The 23,851-nt window shown below is 34.4% G+C and overlaps 1 protein-coding gene and 1 pseudogene across 1 annotated transcript in view; one reads left to right on the plus strand and one right to left on the minus strand.

Moving 5' to 3' along the window:
* LOC145291965 (bone morphogenetic protein 1-like) overlaps positions 1-23,851 on the plus strand; it is a 725,795-nt gene that overhangs the window by 64,200 nt on the left and 637,744 nt on the right. The gene's annotated exons all lie outside the window — the stretch shown is intronic.
* On the minus strand, positions 14,097-14,229 carry LOC145292630 (U2 spliceosomal RNA; annotated as a pseudogene).

A 23,851-nucleotide genomic window follows, 5' to 3' on the forward strand; every position in this document is an offset into this window, starting at 1 on the left:
ATTACTCAATAGTCTGCAATTAACATTTTGTTTCATCGAGCAGTTACTTGCTCGACTAATATATATATATATATATATATATATATATATATATATATATATATTCATATCATTTACTTTCTTTTTAGAGTCTCTCATTTTTCTATCTCCCTCTCTCTCTCTTTCTTAATCCTTTGCTCTCTCTCTCTCCCTCTTTCTCTCACACACACTAACTCACTCTCTCTTCCTTTCTTGCTCTAGTTTGATCACTTTTCTCTTTCACACTCTATATATTTCTCTTGCTTTATTGCACTCTCTCTCTCTCTTTCTCTCCCTCTCTCTCTCTCTTTCTCACTCTTTCTCAGTTTTCTCTCTATCTTTCTGAACCCTTTCTTTCTTTCTCTTTCTTTCATTCTTTCTCACTCTTGCTCTCTCTTTCTCTGTTGCTTTCTTTTTATATTATTCTTGCCCCTACTCTCTCTTCCTCTCTTTCTGTCTCTCTCTCTCTCTTATAGTTTACTCTCTCTCCCCACTCTCTTTGTCTCTGTCTCTGCGTTCACTAACTAATTAGTTATTATTTACCTCCTTGCGATGAAGTTAAACACAAGCTCAGGTGTGAATTTGAGAAGCCAGTATAATAACATAAGCACATTCTGGCCTATAAAAATGCCTGTGCCATCCAGTCAGCATTCCTTAATAGGGGCGTCTCAAGTGATTATCAATAAGCCGTTTCTCAGAGGGAAGGTAAAGCCTGGGAGGGTGGAATTCCTAGGACTGAATACAAGCATATCCTTAGCCTAACAATAACTAAGCCACTGATTTAGCTCCTTACATCAAGTGGTTTCACACCTTGTCTGGAGCGATTTCCATAATTCTATGATACGACCGTAACTAACTACTTATCAAGTAAATTGAAATGATATACGGCTAGTTAACAAGCAAGCAGCAATGGTTCATTTGCATGTGATCAGTTGATTCCAAGGAAAGTTCACGTCCTTCTTTTCTCTGGAAAAATGCTATAATTTACAGTTGTTCTATTTAGTTTTTCAAATCGATACCTTCCAGTTACGTTTCTTATCTTGGAAAATTAATTCTTTTTTAGAAACCATATTAAAGTGAAATAGAAAAAGCTATAAGAAAGCTTATCAGAGGAGAAACAGATTTTCTTTTTATATGTTTTTAGAAGGGATTCAGCGGTGTCATCCAGGGAAAATTAACTGCAAATAAACCAGCATGGTATGAGGTGCAAAAATAAAATTGTAGTAGATGAGTGAAAGTGTTCTGTAATATATATATATATATATATATATATATATATATATATATATATATATATATATATAATACATAAAATTAAGTCGGTTGGATTTTAACTTAAATAACAATTCATCTGGCAAATCGATCTTTTATTTTGCCTAGCCATTATTAATCTATGATTGTCACACTATGTTCTTCACAATAAAAAATGGATTTCTCTTAAGTTTCATTTAAAAAATACTTATTCCGTGTTAGAACATTATAAAATTGAAGCATTTGTTAGCAATGACCTACAAATAAAAATGAGCTTATGTTACTAAATAAAAACAAATTTAATATTATTATTTGATCTGTTTTAAATATCAGATGAGTAATTATGTGTTTATATTAAATAGTGCGCTATTTCTTTCTTAAAATTCAGTGTATAACATATTAATGCAAAAGCATGTTTCCTAACAAACTAATTTCCTATTATTATTTAATTCCTAAAACTGATTCAATGATTGATGAAAATACTAGCAGAACCCGTGAAATTTCCATTGTAGTGAAACAATTTTTAAGCACATTATAAATAAAATGATTAAAAAATGAAATTAAACAAATAATGACGAATTTAAAACAATTTTTTAGCAAAATCTTTTTAACCTTTTAAAGCTAAAAAGAATTGATTTAACAAGTTTAGATTTTTTTCAATGGAAATTCAACACACAACACATTGGGTTTTTTTTTTTCTGAATAATTTTGTTGTATAAATTATTTATAAAAAGTAGATTACTGGAGTGCCATCAGCTATAATCGAAACCGAAACCAAAACTTATGAAGAATTCTTTGTAAAATTAATGAAAGTCCTTAACAATTAAACGACAGTCACTCAGATGTAAGCGTGACACATAAAATAAATAACACACACGCTATCCTATTAATATATAGATATTAGATAATGAATTAGATAACAACATTATATTATTATTAGATAGATCTGCTTTTTATTTGACGGTTTATCTCCGATATTTCCATTTTGATATTATTAGGAGTTTACTTTCAAAAAATTCTATTGGACTGTTGTTAGACGCCTCTCTGGGCTATAGCCATCAACTTTTTCAACTTCTATCCATCTACTCTACTCTGCTCTACTGTACATATGATTGAGTCCCCTGTGAAATTTCCACAGGTCCCACGAGTATTTTACAATTGTCTTTTCTTTCACATTAAATTATGTTGAATGTCATTTTTTAGACTAATAGGGTTTTCGGTAATTGTGAATAAAGAGTGAGTCTAACTATCAAACACACCGGAAGTTGACACTCGCGTCTTTCAATTGAGGTATGGAAGCACCGAATCGATACAATTTTCAATTATATTTTATATTTATTTTTTCATCCCCTTATGATAAAATACATGAAATACGTAAACCTTTTTTATCAATTATTTTTTAATTTTTTATCGCATATCTTTTCAAATAACTATGTTTATTTAAATTAATATGTTATATATTTTGTCAAACTAATTTTAAAAATATATTTATTTACAGAAACATGGAAACCACATGAATGTGTCACATTCTTTTTTACAGTTTATGCAGTTTTAAAAATGGTGAATGTTCAACAGAAAATAGTTTAACAGTTTAAAAATGTGAATATTTCACATATGTTAAAAAAAAACAATAAATTCAAACAAAAAAATAAGTATGAATCTAGTAGATGATATTGCCGAAACAGTTATTTTTAAATCGGCGACGCACAAAAAAAGCTAACTATATTTGAAAAAACAAAACTACATACGTTTGAACAAATATATTAACAATTTTTTTTTAATTTATAAAAATATATAAAATATGTAAACTTTTTTATCGATTTTAAAAAATGTTTTAATCGTATATCTTTCCAAATAATATGTTTAATTAAGTTAATATGTTATATATATATATATATATATATATATATATATATATATATATATATATATATATATATATATATATATATATATATATATATATAAGCGCTTAAAAATCATAAAAATCATTGATAAAAAAGTTTACATATTTTTGTATATTTTTATTATAAGGGGTGAAAAAAAAAAAAGTAAACATAAAATATAATTGAAAATTGTATCGATTTTTTGCTTCCATGCCTCAATTGAGAAACGCGAGTGCTAACTTCCGGTGTGTTCGAAAGTTAGTGTCTCCTTTTATGCACCATTACCGGGTTTTCTGATTTCTTAATTATGAACGCTTCACAGCCGCCATCTTAAATTACAGAGATTTTCATCTATTTGTTTATAGTTTACAAATAAAAACTAATTTTTACTAACTACTCAACGATTCCTTTTTTGTTTAATTTTCAAAGTAATATTCATAAAATATAATAATCCTCTATATAATATTCATAAAATACAATAATCCTCTATTTTTTTTATGTTTATCTCTTAATGTGTGGGAATTAAAGTATATCTTTTTCTATAAGTGCAATATTTTTCTTAATACATTCGAAAACACAAGGGATTTTTAATATTACTTATATTGAGAAAATAATCTCTATTTTTTAGGTGGGAGTTGTAGTAATATAATTAAAAATAATAATACTCACCCCTAACTTCATGCAAGAATGTTTAGGCATGCGCGTACAGTAACACTTACTGTTCTACCTACTTGATAGCGAGGCTAACAAATACGTTCTTTAGATATTAAAAATCGATAGATACGTATATTCCAGATAAACTTCATACATAAGTGTCTAAAAAAAAGTTAAAGAAAAAATCCCGACATTTAATAATACTAAAAGGAAAATGTTGGTGATAATCTATCCGATCAAAAAAAATAATCATTTTCCCATTAAGCGTTTTCTTTTCTTCTTTAGAAAAAAGAAAAAAGAACAATCATTTACTGGATGGAATCTTTTCAAGAAAAAAATTAGGTCTTCATAAAAACGTGTGTAAATTGAATGAGTACTTCGATCAGACATTCAGATTTCAATATCACAAATTAAATCCTATTGGAGGTAGTGAAAGAGAGAAAGAAAACATGTCATAATATGATTCAGTAAGTTACAAAATAACCTATATATATATATATATATATATATATATATATATATATATATATATATATATAATATAAAGCTGAACGTCTGTGCGTATGTGTGTGTGTGTATGTGTGTGTGTTTGTGTGTGTGTGTGTGTGGTCATGAATAGGCTCCTATATGGTTGACTATTTTAAAAATCTGATTACATATAATGATAGAAGATGTATCGAGGATCAGGAATGGGTATGTTTAATCTGGCAGAACGGTGGTTCATAAAAATTGTGGGGTCTGCGTTCGCGCCTGGCCCCCAAAGTATGGAAATAAAAAATGAAAAAAAAAACCGTTTACAAGGGTTTTTGATATATATGTACATAAGAATACTTTGATAAGTATGTTTCAACTAAAATAGGGATGCTCTAATAATATTGTGGGGTCTGCGTTCGCGCCTGTACTCCATAGAAATATAGCACAAACTTTAACAAAGACTTTTCATATCTATTTGCGCAAGTATACTTTGATAATTATGTTTCAGTTTGAAGAAATATGGTATAATAAAATTATGGGGTGTTCGTTCGCGCCTGACCTCCGTAGAATGTAAATATGTCACAAAGTTTAACAAAGTTTTTTAAAAGGGGTAAGGGTACACAATAACACCTTAACTTTAATCTTAATTCACGTTAGTTTTTTTTTTTTTTTTTTAGTTGAATCATATTGTGTCAAATAAATTCACCCCATAAATTCACGTTCTTATTAAAGTGGAAGCCCCCCCCCCAAAAAAAAAAGCCGGAACTTTAGATTATTCTCGACACAAATTTTGCATAACTCTGTTTTTTTCCTTCTCCACATGCACGTGGCACTCCTTCGGAAATAGATAAATAGATAAATAATAAAAAATAAGAACGTTACTTGTTATTGTGTCAAAAGTAGGAAAAAATCCTGCTCACGTGATAACGTGTCTTTTTAAAAACATTTACATAACCTTTTTATGCTTATTTATATATCTGTTTAAGCTCTTTTGTCAGTGTACTAGAAGGAATTCAGTTGATTACAACTCTTTCTTCGTGTTCTTTACATTACAATAGTACAATCCTGAATCCGACGGCGCAATATATATATATATATTCAATATTGTAAAACTGAAACGAAGTTGTTCTGCTTGAAAAGGGTGCCATTTTCTTCTTATTCATATTTATATTGATTCTTTGCTATAAAAAAAAACTAAAGTAATTTAGTGTTTACTTTTTAATATCCCATTTTGCTGTTTTGGATTATTTTGCTAAAGTAAGTAAAGCTTCATTATTTTTCAAAACTGTTTTTGTTTCTTTGTTTTTTCGATATTTCATCGATATTATTTAGTAAGAGTATTTAGCAGAAAAGCAAACAAACGACTACCCGAAAACTAAATATACAATAAATAAATGTTACCATAGTCAATAAAAGTTCAGTTCATGTTTTTTTTGTTTTCACATAGTTTTTAATGCTCTTTACTTGAAATAATTTCAGCGAACCGAAATTAAAACGAAATATAAGGCGATAACTACTTAAATGTATTTTTATATAAACTACACATGCCATACTCGAATATTCCCCAAGCACAAAATAACGGAAATCATTAAAATATGTTTATAAATATTCCTTACGTTGACGGAACTCTCTAAATTGTTAACACAGAATGCTCAGGTTCCCCTCCTTCAAATTGAAAACGGGCTCTCCATTTCAAAGTGGCTGCAATTTTGATTTTTTTTAAAACCGATTCGTGAATTAAAAAAATTTTTTTTAACAAACTACTTAAAAATACAAACCAATGAACTTTTTTACCATAAAAGTAACTTTTATTGACTATGGTAACATTTATTTCTTGTATATTTATATTATTATATATATAACATTTTCCCTTTGTAAGGAAACATAATTTTGTTGGTCACTCTTGGCTACGAATGGAAACAATGTTGATATAAAAAAATATATTTTCGCGAAAATTATCTTTACTTTCATCATATTTGGGTTAGGGTAAAATTTTTGAGTATGAAAACCTATCTCTTTACAACCCCCTCCTTTTCATAACCTATCATACTTTCAGCAATCTCAGTCCATTTTCTGTAGGCTGTTTTGGAATCCACTCAACGACGGGTACTTCTGCTAGTATATATATATATATATATATATATATATATATATATATATATATATATAGAGAGAGAGAGAGAGAGAGAGAGAGAGAGAGAGAGAGAGAGAGAGGGGGTCCCAATAAAATGTATACACTCTTTAAATTATCTCAACTTGCTACATGAGTACGCTATGCTAGATGTTTAGTAATAAAGAATGGCACTTCCCGAAGTATGGAGCACTATCATCATGACGTAAGAGCATATCTTCATAGTCACCTGCGAAACAGATAGTTAGGACGAAGAGGAAGTATCGAGTACTGTCCATGCTCACCGGATTTGACCGCCCTTCCATGGATTTTTCTCTTTGGGGTGGGGGGCATGTTAAGCAGGGTTCACATCACAAAACGAGCCAAAATAAATGAGTTGAAAGCCACCATTAAAAGATGTGTCAACATACTAATTGAACTGATTAGAAATGTTTTCAATTCAATCATTGAACGTTGTCAGTTGTTCATGAACCACAATGGCCAATAATTTGAACACTCCATAATTTGCTGGTTTCTATATTTGTTCGCAGTATTTTGATGTATGAAACTTTTCTTTTTTATAATAAATGTTGGTTTCATGGTCATGTAAAGAATGCATACATATATCCCTCGGGATATTCGACTACACCAGGTTTTGAGAGCATCCGGGCACTCCCAGGCTCATGAGTCTGCCATTGGCGATCACTTGTTGAGTATAAATAGGTGTGCCGATCAATATTCCGATGGGTGGTTTTCTGTTTTATACAGTGCTAGGTCGAACTATCACCTCAATATCATTGAGGCGTTAGTTATTAACAACTCTCGACCTAGCCTGTGTAGACAAAAGATTCTTAGACATCAGTTGGAGATATTCATTGATTTAAAACCACCTGAACAGTGAGAATTTTAATTTTTTTTTTTTTTTTTTTTTTTTTTCTCTCACTGTTCTTCCAACTGCAACCAAAATTCCCCACTTCCCTCATTCGTTTTTCTTAGTTTTTAATCTATCATTCTGACGTCTCCTCTTAGAGGGTCAGACGATAAGGCCTTAAGGAAAAAAAATTTTATTTTCATCTGCCCATTTCTTGTTTTTTGGTATTTAGATTAAATGATGTTTCCTCTAAAATTTATCCTTCCATTCTGTTGTACCAAAAATTTACTTACATATTTTCGAGGTCGGTACAACTCACAATTTATCAAAACGTTAAACAAGGTTATACGTATTAAAAATAAGTTAATCGTTTTGAAGTGTAGGATGGAATTTCTAAAATCTTGCCGCCTTAATCATGTTGCTCCCGGCTATATCTGCCATCGTATTTCGAAAATTAAATGTAGAAATACATTGGCAGTTCAACGTGTTTTTCTACAAGATGAAATCCTGTTTAATTCTGATACATATAATTCGTTACGTAGTAAACACCTTTTTCTTTGGGCCATGGTTTGGAAAGAATTATCTTTCTTTGATAAACTCCGTTTTTCTAGGTTTTTATCCATCGGTGATAAATTTACCCGTATTAAATGTACTTCTTCTTATGATAAATATTTAAAAAATTTAATTACTAAGAAGTTTGGGATTATAACAAATTTGGATAAACATATATTTAATTATTCTTCTCATGTTTTGTCCAATACAGAAGAATTTGTTTTATCTGCTGGCTTACAATTCTGCATTCCTCCCCCTTCTGTTGATCAAATCGCAGTATTTAGTGAAATTGAATTATTGTATACTCAATTAAAACACCATTCGCCTATCTCTACTGATGAATTAACTAGTGTTAAAATTCAGTTGGGCGAATTAGGTCGGAGGTTTTCTGCCATAAATACTAAATCTAGTGATTTTGTGTGGCAAAAAAATCATTTTGAAGCGGCACAATTAATTAGGTCTAATCCCGACATTTACCTTTCTCGCCCGGATAAAGGATCGGGCGTTGTTATACTTAACAAAACGGATTATATCTCCAAGATGTTACAAATCTTGGACGATAAAAGTAAATTTCTCCGTTTGGGTGACTTAAGCCATGATGATACTTTTCGTATGGAAATAAAAATCCAGAAAAGATTTCTTCAACTTCATAAAAGCGGATTTATTTCTAAGGAGATTTATGATAGAATCCGACCCATCGGTTCTCAAAGGCCTAGAATGTACGGTTTACCCAAGGTCCATAAACCCAACATTCCTTTGAGACCCATTTTATCTATGTTGGGTTCTGCACAACACGAACTTGGTAAATGGCTAGTTGACCTTCTTAAACCTGTGCTTTCTTTTTATTCGGTCCATTGTATCCCTGATTCTTTTCAATTCGTATCCAAGATACAAAAATTGCCTTTATCTAAAAATACCGAGTTCTTGGCCTCCTTTGACATTAATAGTCTCTTTACTAATATACCTTTGGATGAAACCATTGGTATTTGTGCTGACTATCTGTACCGTGGCCCCTTAAAATCTCCACAACTTCCTGAACGAATTTTCATTGAACTAATGGAACTTGCTACTAAATCAGTCTCCTTTAGTTTCAACAATATTATGTACCGTCAAATTGATGGGATATCAATGGGCAGCCCTCTTGGTCCTTCGTTAGCCAACATTTTCGTTGGATTTTTGGAAAACGAATTATTTTCCAAAATTACTAAGCCAGCATTCTACACACGTTACGTTGATGATACTTTTGCATGCTTTCCCTCTCGGAGCGAAGCTGAACAGTTTCTTCGTCTTCTTAGCAACCTGCATCCATCTTTACAATTTACTATGGAGGTTGAAGACTGTAACTCTCTCCCATTCCTCGACGTTCGTGTTTCTAAAGTTGGTACTACGTTTGAGACCTCTGTTTATAGAAAACCTACATTTACAGGGCTCTATCTTAATTGGTTTTCTTTTGCCCCTCAGTCTAGAAAAATAAACCTCATTAGCGCTCTTACGCATCGTGCACTTATGATTTGTTCACCAAACCGTCTTGATACGGAACTTGGTGAAATCATAAATATTTTTCTTAATAATGGATATCCCATTAATATAATAAAATCTACTATTGAACGTAAAATTACTACATTTAATAGCGGTAAACATATTGGTCCATCACGGTGTCCCATTTATTTAAAATTACCATGGTTGGGTCCTGATGGCCTACATATTGTTAAAAGGATTTCTTCTGTTACTCAACGGTGTTTTCCAGCTACTATGCTTCGAGTAGTTTACACAACTCGAACCTTTTTCTCTTCTTTTCGTAAAGATGTTTTGCCAACCATTCAAAAGAACTCTGTTGTTTATAAATTCGTCTGTCAGTGTGGAGCTGACCACGTTGGCAAAACGTCCCAAAGATTAGAAATGAGAATATCCCAACATATCCCTCGGGATATTCGACTACACCAGGTTTTGAGAGCATCCGGGCACTCCCAGGCTCATGAGTCTGCCATTGGCGATCACTTGTTGAGTATAAATAGGTGTGCCGATCAATATTCCGATGGGTGGTTTTCTGTTTTATACAGTGCTAGGTCGAACTATCACCTCAATATCATTGAGGCGTTAGTTATTAACAACTCTCGACCTAGCCTGTGTAGACAAAAGATTCTTAGACATCAGTTGGAGATATTCATTGATTTAAAACCACCTGAACAGTGAGAATTTTAATTTTTTTTTTTTTTTTTTTTTTTTCTCTCACTGTTCTTCCAACTGCAACCAAAATTCCCCACTTCCCTCATTCGTTTTTCTTAGTTTTTAATCTATCATTCTGACGTCTCCTCTTAGAGGGTCAGACGATAAGGCCTTAAGGAAAAAAAAATTTTATTTTCATCTGCCCATTTCTTGTTTTTTGGTATTTAGATTAAATGATGTTTCCTCTAAAATTTATCCTTCCATTCTGTTGTACCAAAAATTTACTTACATATTTTCGAGGTCGGTACAACTCACAATTTATCAAAACGTTAAACAAGGTTATACGTATTAAAAATAAGTTAATCGTTTTGAAGTGTAGGATGGAATTTCTAAAATCTTGCCGCCTTAATCATGTTGCTCCCGGCTATATCTGCCATCGTATTTCGAAAATTAAATGTAGAAATATATTGGCAGTTCAACGTGTTTTTCTACAAGATGAAATCCTGTTTAATTCTGATACATATAATTCGTTACGTAGTAAACACCTTTTTCTTTGGGCCATGGTTTGGAAAGAATTATCTTTCTTTGATAAACTCCGTTTTTCTAGGTTTTTATCCATCGGTGATAAATTTACCCGTATTAAATGTACTTCTTCTTATGATAAATATTTAAAAAATTTAATTACTAAGAAGTTTGGGATTATAACAAATTTGGATAAACATATATTTAATTATTCTTCTCATGTTTTGTCCAATACAGAAGAATTTGTTTTATCTGCTGGCTTACAATTCTGCATTCCTCCCCCTTCTGTTGATCAAATCGCAGTATTTAGTGAAATTGAATTATTGTATACTCAATTAAAACACCATTCGCCTATCTCTACTGATGAATTAACTAGTGTTAAAATTCAGTTGGGCGAATTAGGTCGGAGGTTTTCTGCCATAAATACTAAATCTAGTGATTTTGTGTGGCAAAAAAATCATTTTGAAGCGGCACAATTAATTAGGTCTAATCCCGACATTTACCTTTCTCGCCCGGATAAAGGATCGGGCGTTGTTATACTTAACAAAACGGATTATATCTCCAAGATGTTACAAATCTTGGACGATAAAAGTAAATTTCTCCGTTTGGGTGACTTAAGCCATGATGATACTTTTCGTATGGAAATAAAAATCCAGAAAAGATTTCTTCAACTTCATAAAAGCGGATTTATTTCTAAGGAGATTTATGATAGAATCCGACCCATCGGTTCTCAAAGGCCTAGAATGTACGGTTTACCCAAGGTCCATAAACCCAACATTCCTTTGAGACCCATTTTATCTATGTTGGGTTCTGCACAACACGAACTTGGTAAATGGCTAGTTGACCTTCTTAAACCTGTGCTTTCTTTTTATTCGGTCCATTGTATCCCTGATTCTTTTCAATTCGTATCCAAGATACAAAAATTGCCTTTATCTAAAAATACCGAGTTCTTGGCCTCCTTTGACATTAATAGTCTCTTTACTAATATACCTTTGGATGAAACCATTGGTATTTGTGCTGACTATCTGTACCGTGGCCCCTTAAAATCTCCACAACTTCCTGAACGAATTTTCATTGAACTAATGGAACTTGCTACTAAATCAGTCTCCTTTAGTTTCAACAATATTATGTACCGTCAAATTGATGGGATATCAATGGGCAGCCCTCTTGGTCCTTCGTTAGCCAACATTTTCGTTGGATTTTTGGAAAACGAATTATTTTCCAAAATTACTAAGCCAGCATTCTACACACGTTACGTTGATGATACTTTTGCATGCTTTCCCTCTCGGAGCGAAGCTGAACAGTTTCTTCGTCTTCTTAGCAACCTGCATCCATCTTTACAATTTACTATGGAGGTTGAAGACTGTAACTCTCTCCCATTCCTCGACGTTCGTGTTTCTAAAGTTGGTACTACGTTTGAGACCTCTGTTTATAGAAAACCTACATTTACAGGGCTCTATCTTAATTGGTTTTCTTTTGCCCCTCAGTCTAGAAAAATAAACCTCATTAGCGCTCTTACGCATCGTGCACTTATGATTTGTTCACCAAACCGTCTTGATACGGAACTTGGTGAAATCATAAATATTTTTCTTAATAATGGATATCCCATTAATATAATAAAATCTACTATTGAACGTAAAATTACTACATTTAATAGCGGTAAACATATTGGTCCATCACGGTGTCCCATTTATTTAAAATTACCATGGTTGGGTCCTGATGGCCTACATATTGTTAAAAGGATTTCTTCTGTTACTCAACGGTGTTTTCCAGCTACTATGCTTCGAGTAGTTTACACAACTCGAACCTTTTTCTCTTCTTTTCGTAAAGATGTTTTGCCAACCATTCAAAAGAACTCTGTTGTTTATAAATTCGTCTGTCAGTGTGGAGCTGACTACGTTGGCAAAACGTCCCAAAGATTAGAAATGAGAATATCCCAACATATCCCTCGGGATATTCGACTACACCAGGTTTTGAGAGCATCCGGGCACTCCCAGGCTCATGAGTCTGCCATTGGCGATCACTTGTTGAGTATAAATAGGTGTGCCGATCAATATTCCGATGGGTGGTTTTCTGTTTTATACAGTGCTAGGTCGAACTATCACCTCAATATCATTGAGGCGTTAGTTATTAACAACTCTCGACCTAGCCTGTGTAGACAAAAGATTCTTAGACATCAGTTGGAGATATTCATTGATTTAAAACCACCTGAACAGTGAGAATTTTAATTTTTTTTTTTTTTTTTTTTTTTCTCTCACTGTTCTTCCAACTGCAACCAAAATTCCCCACTTCCCTCATTCGTTTTTCTTAGTTTTTAATCTATCATTCTGACGTCTCCTCTTAGAGGGTCAGACGATAAGGCCTTAAGGAAAAAAAATTTTATTTTCATCTGCCCATTTCTTGTTTTTTGGTATTTAGATTAAATGATGTTTCCTCTAAAATTTATACATATATATATATATATGATTATTATTATTATTTCATGTATCCACGTAGAATGTTATAAGGAGATATATTTTATATATCCATTTTCAGTATTTACTTCAACGGTGCTCAATGCATGAGTAAAGCCAGGTAGTAAGATATGAAAATATATATGGCAACTAAGCTACACACAATCTTCTGCATTATTTGGATCCATCGGACTACTGTTCTCATCTTGAGTGTGAGTTTCACAACGTTTTGGTCGATGCAACCTCCGACCTTCTTCAGGTGTATCTTGTCAAACTCGGGAATGTTTCTGTCGAACTCAGGAATTTGGACGGAATTTTGTGCAGAACCCTATATTTACTTTACGGGGGTAACGTGCTCCTGTTCTGTCACCTATAACTGGATAGAGGTCCTAAGTAATTCGCAATTGTATTTTTTAGGTTGCCCACTCTGAGGATTGAACCTTCAACCTTCAGGAGAATATCACTTTTTTTTTTTTTTTTTTTTTGCAATTGATTTTGCCCAGTACTCTAACCACTGTGACACGGGTCCTTGCACTCGAAGTTCCATCAAAATTTCCGAGTTCGACAGAAACATTTCCAAGTTTGACAAGATACATCTTAAGAAGGTCGGAGGTAACACCAACCTTAATGTTGTGAAAATCACACTCAAGATGAAAACAATAACTTAAGAATGATTTGAATGTTTAAAAAATAACTGGAATCCTTCAAAAACAACTTGAATGATATGGAGAATGACTTGAATGGCTTTGAGACTAACTGGTTGTAAAGTGGGAGATCATTTTACATTAAATTAATACAGAAAAGTGATCCCCCACTTTATATCATAAAGTTACAAGTAGTAAAAAAAGGTACTACACTTTGATCTTGGCCAAAAGGCCAAGAAAAGGGTATTTATTTGCTCCCTCACCGAGCAAATTAGGCACAAGGCCGATTTTTGATGTGAGGAGTGAAAGGGAAATGGGGACCATCTCCCCGGAAGTAATGGAGCTGGATAGTGACAATTTGTATGAAGGTATATGTGAGGTTGGTATTTATTTGCTCCCCTACCGAGAAAATTAGGCACAAGCCGATTTTTAATGTGAGGAGTGAAGGGGAAATGGGGACCAACTCCCCGGGGAGTAGGGGAGCTGGATAGTGACAATTGGTATGAAGGGCTGCCCCTACATTGACCAAGGTCTTATATGTGGGGTCGCTCCACATATGGTCTTTGCTTGCAGTATCTGCCGGAACAGATATTACACTTTGATCTTGGCCAAAAGGCCAAGAAAAGCTTAAAAAGCTAAGAACAGCATGTATTAACAACAGACTTTTGATCTTAACCAAAAAGACCAAGCACAAAAGTGTTACGGACAGACCGACAGACTGACCGATGGACAGACGGAGTAACTTATAGAGTCGCTTGCATGCGACTAAAAATCATATCAATGAGAGGAGGAATTCTAAATGCTCTTTATACCTAAATATTTTGAAGACTAAAGCTTCTCATCAAAAGAGGAAAGAAGGAGCTAGGTTACATATAATGAAGTACGACATCTAGCTTAGGGTACATTAAGAAGGAAGGATTACAATATCTGATATAGAAAAGAGATGATGGAAGGGGGTTAAGTCAGAGATCAAGGAGGTTGATGATGTAAGAATGCGGTCATGAAAGTTTGAGAGTTTTGGAAATTAGAAATAGGGTGACTATCTAGATGTTTTCTATGGGATGTTATTATGGCCAGAATATGTAATGCTGGTCATATGTAATTATGGCCAGCATATGGCACAATCATATTGACACACCAGTTTTTGCCAGATCACTAATGTTAAGCAACGTCGAGCCAGCCCAGTACAAGTTGAGTGACCATTTGGCAAGGTGAGGCGCTGTATATACCACCAAGTAATATACCAGGTTGGGAAACTGGCCGGTCTATCCTTCTCTTAAGCCATAGTAGGCAACACATCTTGTGATAGCATCCTGATAAAAAATACCCTAGATAGCCCTAGTGAAGCATGAAGTATTCAGCTATGGGCAAGATTTGAATTACACTTCCATTCGTGTAGTGATTTCAATCTCAGTTGCGGCCGCATGTTATGTTATGGCCAGAAAGAGGCTCAAAATTGATAAAAAAAAGAAACAATAACATCAATGTTTGGTGCATTTTTTAGTCAAGATATCAGTATCTTTTGACAGCCTGATGTGGTAACACCAGAATTAATTAAAGAATTGAATCACATCAAAATATGCATAAACGAAAACCATTCCGTATGAAAAGATAAGAAAATATCAAATTCTTATGTACGGTATGAAAAGAAATTAGAATCTTTGGAAGATTCCCACCACTACTTTAATTATAAAAGCAACCGGACTCGTGAAAAATAATTTTTAAAAAACAAAACACTACCTGGCAAATATATCCGGTAAACTAAGTGCCACAGAGATACAAGCAGTTGCACTTAAAGGGACGGTTAGAATTTTTAAAAAAAAGAGCTCTTAGTTGAAATGTCTTAGATAGCGGCTGAATGTCTGGCATCCCGTATGCTTCTGCATTCTAAGCTAGCACAAAATGATTAGAAAATTTAAAATAAATGATGGAAGTTATTTTATTTAAACTTTTAAAATAGTCCTTTTCGCACGGTTTGAACTCTCAAGGCAATTGACAATCAGAGAATGAGTTTTTTTTTTCTTAAGTTATTTATTTCCTATGCAAGTCAGATAATTATGGGAGAGTGGTTTTACAGAACTAGTCTGCTTCTGCATCAACCCTTTTCATCCAACCACTTCCCCAAGAGCGTTCGCAACAAGTGCAGATTAACTCTCATATTAAGGAATTTAACCCGTTTTTTTTTTTTAATTCTATTTCGTGTTTGTGCCTCTAACCATTAGGCCACCATCTTTCAGAATTAATGATTAAAGAAAACCGTTGCTTCAATGCAGAACATCAATTTTGTCTTTCATGTTTCCTCAACAATTCCATTCCTTAAATTCCAATTAAATACGCAAGAAGAATTTGTTTTCTAAACAGAGATTCACGATAAAAATATTAAATTGGAATAAAAAAAAAGAAGGAAACACAAAAAAAAAATCAATTCTACTTTTTTTCAACAGTATAATTCTATTGAAAATTATATCAAGATTAAAGTTTAAATCTGTTATACGAATCTGAAAAATAATGGGACTGGCTGTGCTGTGTGGGCTATGGGTCAAAGAAAGATAAAAAATTGCGTTATCATCTAACATATCATGTGGGTATATAACTTTTTTTATTATTCAATTTTCACCCCAAACAAGGCAAGGTGCCACTTTGAAGTAGGAGGCTAGTATCGGGAACATAAGATATTGTGAAGGGGGATGAGCAGCAAGATGTCTGTTCACATTACACTTGAACTTCTGCATGTCAGTACAGTTGGAAAAGCAGAATCCTAGAAGGGAGTTCCAAAGTCTAGCAGTTCTGGAGTAGAATGCTTTCTTACACCTAGGGATCTCTACTTTGTAGGGGTGGGATTAAGCTGCTTATCAGATTTGTTGGGGGTAATTATATCAAGGAGGCACAAGTGCTTGTAGTTCGGCAGAGCATTCACCATTAAAATACTTAAGGCAGAGGGCTGCAACATTTCGTCGATAGGACAGGGGCTGAAGCTTAGATGAGAGTTCAGGACCTATCAGACCTTTTGAATCCTGTCCAGGAGTGAGAGACTAGTAGCAGATGTACCAGCCCACATGTGACAACAATACTCCATATATGGGCGAATGGTGGCCTTATAGAGGTACAGGATACTTTCAGGTGTAAGTAGCTTTCTAGTAAGCTACCTTTTTCACAGTGGCTTTGGCAATGCTCTCAATGTATCTATCCCAACTCATGTTCCCTTATGAACGTTAGGCCGAGGAAACTTATAATTTTAGTGTCCTGCAACCAGTGCATCTTTTTTCAAATGCTTTTTTAATATACTAATGAGCCATCACTTATCAAGACCAAAAGCCACTGGAGGATAGGGAGTGTGCAGTGTGAACTATGAGTCTAAAAGAAATGCAAAAGTATGTTACTATCTAAAACTGTTGATTGTAAAATTAAACCAAATTTTATGCAAATTAAAAAGCTTAGACACCTCCAATGAGTACAGGCTTGATATTATCCCTGCTATGCAACTTAAGAAATGCTCAGCTGAGCTAGCCCCCGTATTTTCAAAACTCTGCAACAAATGCCTTGCTGAATCTTGCTTCACTAATAGCCCTTAAGTAAGACACTTTATCAAATTTCCAATACTAAAAATTACTACGATACTATCCCATTGATTACTGTACACGCAATAACCCTTATCCCCAAGTGGCTTCTGGGCCTTGGTAAGTGGTGACCTCCATGTTAAAAAAAACAATAGCTGGAAAATAACCTTTGTGGTACCAATGCACCAGAATTCTGGTAAAAGGACTGACCCTTTCAATCGTTGCCCTATCAATCTCCTCCTCTTCACTAAAATTTTTGGGATCTTAATCAATCACACACTAGTCCATCAAAAGCTGATCTTCTCTCTGACAAACAGTATGGATTTAAGCAATATTGTTCTACTGCAGATATTTTAACAGTCATCTCTTAATGCATATATCATGCACCAGATGAGACGGACGAAGCCAGGGCTGTAGCTCTTGATATATCCAAGGCCTTTGACAAAGTCTAGCACAAAGGGTTGCTAATGAAAATTAAATCATACTGTATATCTTCTCTATATATATAAAATGGACTCATTTCCCTCCTTCTGATTTTGACCTTAATAGTATTAAAAATCAAGACATTTCATGCAAATGTAATATGCACAAACTGCAGCACAATATCTGAGGTGTGGTATAGGACTATTACCTCTCCACTTCCTTGATAATCATAGATTCCTATATTTTTTCTGCTGAGAGTTCACGGCCAAAATCAATTACAATCAATGGAAGTGGTAAAATATTTTCTCTCTAATAAATTCCTCCTTCCCCCACCACCATTTAACACCATTGCAGGATCGTTCACAAGGAACAGTTATGTAAGAACACCGGTTTGAGTTTTCTTTACTTCGTAGTTGCTTAAAAAAACTGGAATTAACCAAATCGAAGGTTTACTTATGCCATTTTTTTTTCGCTTTTCATTGTGTTTTTTTGTTTTTGGTTTTCTGAACACGTTTTTCCATGATTTTTGCTTTTTTTCCCCCCGATTTCTTTTTTAAAGAAGTTTTACGTTTGTTCGCTGTTTTCTTTTTTTTTTGGCTTTTTTTTTTTGCCGATTTTTTTAAAGAAGTTTAACATCGTTTTTTTTTTTTTAATATTAATACAGGATTATTACTTCTCTTATTCTTCACTCTTCCCCTCTTACACACAAACCTCCAAACAACCGAGCAACGCCGGGTACCTATTATTAAATATGTGCCTCCTCGACATAATATAGTATTAAATATAATTAGATCCTTCTTGGGCAATAGGACCATTCAGGTTGTCATTGATAGATGCACATCCAATCAGCATAACATTAATGCGGGAGGGCTTCAGAGATCGATCCTTGGACCACTATTATTCCTGATATTCATTAATGCCTTCCTTGATAATATATCATACAACCCTCTATAACATGTACAAAGAAGAGCAGATGTATACAAATCTAAGACAATGGCAGAATCCTTAGAAAATAACCTCCAGACCATAGTAGAATGGGGACGTAAATAGATGGTAACATTTAATGCTAGTAAGACTAAGCTGCTCTTCTGTAACAATTACAAGAAGCTTCTCCAACCACCGATATCCATGATAAATAACACCCTACCTGAGAATTCCTCGTTCAAACTTTTCGGCTAAACATTCACAGGCAATATGAACTGGAACAAATACATTGAGAACATTGCGAAGGCTGCTGCAAAGAAGGTGGGTTCCCTTTATCGAGCTAGAAGACTACTTACACATGAGAGTATTCTGTACTTCTACAAAGCCACCATTCGTCCATGCATGGAGTACTGTTGGCACATCTGGGCTGGTGCATCTACCACTAGTCTCTCCCTCTTGGGCAGGGTTCCAAAAAGTGTCTTCAACCTAATAGGTCCCACTTGGTCAACTAAACTCCAACCACTGTCCCATCGCCACAATGTCACATCTCTGTACTTGTTTTACAAATATTTTAACGAACTGTGCTCTGATGAACTCGTTGCACTTGTGCCCCATCAACGTACATATCCACAACAAATCTGCTTAGCAACAAAATCACACCCCTTTACTGTTGAGGTCCCTAAATGCAAGAAAACTGTTTGCATTAATAGCTTTTTTTCCTTTGAAGAGCTAGACTTTGGAATTCCCTTCCTGATACTTGCTTCCCTGATTGTACTGATATGCAAAAGTTTAAATGTAATGTAAACCAACATTTTGTTAATCTTTCTTAGGCATGGTTCCAAATAGAAGCCGCTTATGTCCAATTGGCGATATACCTTGTTGGGGGTGAACATGAATAAAAACAAAGTAATAATGATTGTATTGCTGTAGTTTCTTAGATATTAATTTAATAAAACTCCAATGTTAATAAAAAGTCTTCAATAACAAGTAGAGAAGTAATATAGAGTAAAAAAAATTTTATACAAACATTATTGCTTACAATATGTGTATACAGGTTTCATAATCGCAACTGAAACGTGTATGCACATTTATAGCCAATAATCTCTACTTATATATAGAAGGCACTTTGTGCATGTGTCTGGGTGTGTGCCTCTGTGTGTGTAAGTTTGTTCCCTATGGACTCTGAAATGGCTGGGCTAATTTTTTCAAAATTTCATACAAGTGTACTTTATGTGTCTGGGAGTATTCTTAGATGGGTTTTGTATTAGAATGCCTCTGATAAGTATCGAAAATCGATAATTGAAAAAATCCGATTAAAGAAGGAACGGTCTTATTTTGACCAAAGTTAACACCCTTATACAGCCTAACATCACAAGCGCATTTGAGAAGTTTTAACACTGCATAAGCAAAAGGGCTCGACATATGAAACCAACACGTGATATTTTCATATGAGAAAGTCGGAAAGGAGAAAAAGAGAGACATTGATTTCTGATAACCAATAAGTATGTTCAGAGTTCTTTTATTTAAACATGTTAAATTTTTCTACTGTGTTAGTGAGATAGTTCAAAGTAAATTATTCATAGAAAGCACGTGGATCATTCATCTTCGGCCCCAAAATCAACAAAGATTAGAGCATTCCTGTTGATTGTGGTGGGATGTTAGTTCTGTGCAATTCTAGGAGGTTCACCCTCCCAGGCTTTGCCTTCTCTCTTTGAGAAAGGGTTGGTTTATTGCTAATCGCCAGAGGCGCCCTTACTGGGGAATGCCGACGGGACTGCCCAGGCACTTTTTTGCAGTCCAGAGTGCTCCTCCTCGGAGGGCGCTGACTTCTCAATTCCACTTTCCGGCCTTGGTGTCTATGATCTTGCAGCTGGAGAGAACTAAATCTTTCTCTTACAATTCTCTATGAATTAGGTTTCAGAATTAGATTCAAGGAATTATATTTTTAGACTTTTCGCTTCAGTCTATTCTCCTCCGGTTTCATTGGTTGGGTTAGATTCCATTTTTATCTTGAATGAATATTCTTCCGAGGAGATCGATCCAAAATGCAGTGAAATATGGGTACCGTTTGGATTTATGAGGAAACGTTGCAAATCGGTTCATTGAAAGCGAAATTCTTTATTCTTTCTTTTCTTCTTTTTTTTTACTCCAATAATTTTATTTATTTATTTCCTGCTTTTTTTTTTTTTTTTTTTTTTTTTTGTCAATAACAGCCAAAAAGTTTCAGCTGAAGTTGATAATTCACATGCCGATAATCCTAGTCATTCATGAATGGAGGTTTTAATTCGTTCAGTTTCAGGGTGCAGTATTCTCAGCCGGCATGCTCACGCAGCTGCAGCAGTGCATATATAAAGGGAATAATATAGTCATTAACGAACAACTAAGGTAACGCTCTTAAAAGTATATTTGTAACGTTACACGTTAAAAGTATATTTATAACGTGACACGTTAAAAGTCTATTTGTAACGTTACGTGTTAAAAGTCTATTTGTAACGTTACGTGTTAAAAGTCTATCTGTAATGTTACGTGTTAAAAGTCTATCTGTAACGTTATACGTTTAAAGTATATTTGTAACGTTATGTGTTAAAAGTCTATTCGTAACGTTATGTGTCAAAAGTCTGTTCCTAACGTTACACGTTAAAAGTCTATTCGTAACGTTACACCTTAAAAATCTATTTGTAACATTACGTGTTAAAAGTCTATTGGTAACGTTACACGTTAAAAGTTTATTTGTAATCGTGCAGGTAGACCCAACACGTTGTAGCAGAGTACGTTACAAGGAGCATAAGACAAGTGATAATCCGACTCTTTTTTTTTTAATGGCGACATTTATTTCTAGGTATAAACTGAATAAAACATGATCGCGCTCCATCGCTTTGATCTCTGTCCTCTCAAACGTCGTTTTGAATGTGATCTCAAACGTACTCCTGAACATGCTCTCGGACATGCTCTTCTGTTTGTGCACACATTATTTTATAGTCTTTTTTCTTTTTCATACGTGCTCTGTTACATATTCCTAACCAGCTATGATATCACAGGGAGATGATCGCACACACACACACACACACACACACACACACACACACAAACACATGCACACACATACATCTATATCTATATCAATATCTAATTTATTAGAGAGTGTCAGATACATAGGGTGTTTTTTTTAGAATCAACAAACTTTAAATTGACAACTCTATTTTATATATATATTATTTTAATTGGAATTCATTATTGAGATTAGTATTATGTATTAATTTATTTATTACGAACTATCTTTTTTAGTTGTTGTCTCCCAACTTTTCAGCCAACTATTCCTCTGGTGGGTAGAGACGTTCAATCTATACAGATCCAGGTGAGAATTTTCTGAAGATAGTAAAGTCGGCCAGATGCTTACGTGGTGAGACGACAACAACTATGGAAGGCAGTAATAGCTGTGAATGAAGTTAGGAGATTCAGAGTTCGTATCCCGTCGAGGTTACCACCTAATGAAGACGAGAAGAATAGTTGGCCAGAACGTCATGAAATAACTAAAAAAAGAGATGAGGATAATAGTCTGCAATAAATAAATAAATTAACTCTATTTTACTTTAATGGATGATATGTCAAATATCAATTATTTTGAGTTCAGCTTGGTTTGGCAATTCATCATGTGGTTTCAGCAGGATGGAGCTACATGCCACGCAGTAAATGATATGATCAATGAGAGAAAGATTTGATAACCAGATAATTTTACAAAACAGATCCATCAACTGACCACTTCGTTTGCACGATTTGACCCCATCAGATCATTTTTATCTAAGGGTATTTCAAGTCCCATGTTTATGTTAATAAACTAGACACAATAGAGCACTTGAAAGACAACACTCGATAGGTTATTGCCAAAATACAGCCAAATTTAATGCATAGAGTTTTTGAAAATTGGACTGCTAAGTATCTGTTCTTCAGATGCTGCACTTCTATTTCTTGTTCTCTTTCGATGGAGGAGAAATCCTTCACGACTGAGACAATTTTTATTTTTGTACCTTTTCTCCACGTTAAAAAACGACCCTGGTGTCTAACTCTATCGCGTGGGGAGGCATAGTAAATAGGTACATCACATTTGGCCTTTTGGTCAAGATCAAAGTGTAGTATCTGTTCCGGCAGATGCTGCAAGCTATGACTAGCTAGGACGAGCTATGACTAGCAAAGACCAGATGTGGGGGCAACCCCACATGCCTGACCTTTAACCAGCTCCCATTTCCCACCTCTCGGGAGCTGGTCCCCTTTTTCCCTTCCCCCTCCCTTCACTCCTCACATTAAAAATTGGCCTTGTGCCTAATTTGCTCGGTGGGGGAGCAAATAAATACCATCTGTTCCGGCAGATACTGCACTTAAGATAATTTGTACCAGTCAATGGAGGGGAAACCCTCTATACTGGGACAATTATTATTTTTGGTAACCAGAGTGACCCCTTTTAGGGGAGCTGGTTTTTTACCTCACATTAAAAACGGCCTTGTGCCTAATTTGCTCAGTGGGGGAGCAAATAAACACCATCTGTTCCGGCAGATACTGCACTTAAGATAATTTGTACCAGTCAATGGAGGGGAAACCCTCTATACTGGGACAATTATTATTTTTGGTAACCAGAGTGCCCCCTTTTTGCCTACTTTTAGGGGAGCTGGTTTTTACCTCACATTAAAAACGGCCTTGTGCCTAATTTGCTCAGTGGGGGAGCAAATAAATACCATCTGTTCTTCAGATGCTGCACTTCTATTTCTTGTTCTCTTTCGGTGGAGGAGAAATCCTTCACGACTGAGACAATTTTTATTTTTGTACCTTTTCTCCACATTAAAAAACGACCCTGGTGTCTAACTCTGTCCCGTGGGGAGGCACAGTAAATAGGTACATCACATATGTGCAAGCGGAGGAGGTCATATGCTGGAAATTGTATTTATGTTGTAAACGCAAAAACTAATCTTTGAAATAAACCACATATTTGTATAATAAAACGGTTTAGTGGCCTGAACACATGTTTTTTTTTGTTTTTTTCATAGAGGTCACCATGTATCAAGGCCCGAAGGCCATTTGAGGATAAGGGTTACTGAGTGTACAGTAGTCAGTGGGATAATATAGTAATCGTTAGTAGTGGAAATTTGGTAAATTGGATTACTTAAGGGAACGGTTCATCAAGAATTTGTTTACATTGGACTTGAAGACAACCAAATTGTAGTCAGATGGTAAACAGGCAAACGGAAGAGAGTTCCATAGGTGTGCAGTTCTAAGAAGAAGCTCTGCTCATGGAATCTACGTTTTGGTTTTGGCACAGATAAAGAGTGGGGAAAATTATTGACAGTGGTTTCAGAT

Source organism: Euprymna scolopes, chromosome 13 (genome assembly GCF_053919585.1).
Source record: "Euprymna scolopes isolate OS-2025 chromosome 13, ASM5391958v1, whole genome shotgun sequence".
Taxonomy (NCBI): Eukaryota; Metazoa; Mollusca; class Cephalopoda; order Sepiida; family Sepiolidae; genus Euprymna; species Euprymna scolopes.